The sequence below is a fragment of the Atta colombica genome, unplaced genomic scaffold (genome assembly GCF_001594045.1).
Source record: "Atta colombica isolate Treedump-2 unplaced genomic scaffold, Acol1.0 scaffold100, whole genome shotgun sequence".
Lineage (NCBI taxonomy): Eukaryota > Metazoa > Arthropoda > Insecta > Hymenoptera > Formicidae > Atta > Atta colombica.
Window position 1 is genome coordinate 1,255,788 of NW_017259185.1, and position 2,181 is coordinate 1,257,968.

At 36.1% G+C, this 2,181-nt stretch overlaps 1 protein-coding gene across 2 annotated transcripts in view; it reads left to right on the plus strand.

Annotated features, from left to right (window-relative positions):
• The first annotated feature begins 233 nt into the window (after positions 1–233).
• LOC108686112 (long-chain-fatty-acid--CoA ligase 4) overlaps positions 234–2,181 on the plus strand; it is a 26,697-nt gene continuing 24,749 nt past the window's right edge. For both annotated transcript variants that reach the window (XM_018191223.1, XM_018191244.1), the window contains exon 1: positions 234–434. The gene's annotated coding sequence lies outside the window, so the exon portion shown is untranslated. The remainder of the gene's footprint in view (positions 435–2,181) is intronic.

Sequence of the window (2,181 nt, forward strand, 5' to 3'; positions counted from 1 at the left end):
AAAATCGTGAATCTCAATTCGTGTGTCGCGAGTGTACATGCATATATACCATCGATCGCCAGTGCATCGCGCAGCGTGAAATTCGTGCGAACGTAGCGCGCGCGAGTTTCAAGTTATCGATCGCGGACCGGCGCGCGTGACGTCACCGAGGATCACGCCACATCCCCGCCCACTACGACTCGCCATCCGATTGGTTCGCGCGCAGGCCGGCTGTCTATATTGAGATCTCGCGACCGCGTACCGGCTGTTCCGAGTCGGGCTTCTAACGGCTCGTGAGTACATCCACGACGTGCGTTGAAACGTAGTGCGATGAGTCCTGTGCGATGAGTCCTGTCTGACAACCACATTGCACGTCTCGAAACAAGTTGAATCGCAGATCATTCAGCCGAATATTTATCAGCAGCGATAGCGTCGTAATTTTTTTAGTAAATCAGGTACGTAATCCGGCGGACGGATTTCTGCTTCGCAAAAGTTGAATGTAATCCGTTAGAATCTGCAGTTTGTCGATCATTTTGCGTAAATTAAGCAAACGTATCGATGTTTCGTCTCTGATTCTGACACCTCTCGTTTATACTAACGATGTTTGCTAAACAAAAATCACGAAACGCTCACGCACTCTCGAGGTAAGAAGAGCGTAGATTGGATTGTTTACTCTTTCAACGTGCAAGCATTACCGTATGGAATGTATGAAACAGACATTTATCTTTGTACACGATGTGTATATGGAAAGATAGATTACTGTAGATTGATCCTGTAACAATAATCACTCGAAATTCGCGCGTTATTCACGTAAATTGTTCAGAGACGTAGTAGATATAAAATGCGCATTTCCTGACAGCTGTGCTACATTAGAAAGAATCCGCATGAATCCATCAGCATCTTTCTCCAATTCGATATGTTAGAGAAGGAAAGAGCGAGAGCGATATGATTTTTTTCTAAACTGATGACAACTAAAAAAAAATGCGCACTTTATTCTCATTAGATTTATGTCCCATTTGTCCCAATTAGATCAACTTTAATTTTGAGTTAATTCTTTTTATGTTTTTCTAATTTTTAAAATTAAAGCAATTTAAGCCAAGATTAAAGTTAATCTACATTGATAGAAATAGACATTGTAGATCTATTTTTAGCTAAACTAGTACTTTTACATTTTACATACTTTTGAAACTTTAAATGAAATATGTAGGTATATATTTCATTTGATGTTATTTGGCTTTAAAAAAAAATTCTATAGTGCAATCCAGTGCAGAAATAAAAAAAAGAGACCATACTATTGTATGTTAATTCCCCATGTAAACAAATGACGCGTGTAATTATTGCTCGCTTGAGTATCATTTTTTGCAGGTGATTTAAAATTTACTCGTAATGCGGTATTTTTGGAATACGCTTAAGCGCAATGTTTGACTGACACGTGCACTCCATAAGTGACCGGCGCGACCATATTGCAGCCCGCAAAGGGGTCACGACCGATACATTACGATAATGGAGGGAGAAAGAATAGAAAAGCATCCATTCGAAAATCATCTGCCGTTTCCTTTGACTTGGCTAATATTTTATTTGTCCTACGACGAATTTTTCGAACGTATTGATCTAGAAATCCTCAATAATGGACTACATCTCGTAGTCCATTATTGAGGATTTCTAGAAAGTCGAGAACTTCTCTATTCAATAGTCAATTAACATGAATTTAGAAAAAAAATGTGTCATACGATAAATAAAACATTAGTCTAGAGTAGTACATTTTTTACAGTACATGTTTTCTTGCATTTATTGCTTGCGTTTTAATAATTACTAGAAATTCTGCATTATCTATATAGTGCAATTCTATTTAACTAAAACGCAAACAATTCAGCAGGAAAAAATATGTTTTATGCTGTAAGCTTTGTATCCGTTTCTATGAATATAGTTTAATCTCGGTTCAATTTTTCGTTTCCGATTATTTATCTCCAAATTCTTTACTGTTCATTCTTATCAATACAGATTAACACCAATTTTTTTATTGTATTCTTTACTTTTTCTAATTCTTATAACTAGGAAAGAATAAAAATTAAATTAGACAAAGATTAAAGTTTCTAGTAGAATTATCGAAGATGTCAAATTGATAATTTCCTATCCTTGTTGTTGGTTAGTAAAAAGTTATGCTATTATTTATATTCACATTAGAATATTTGTATTATATTC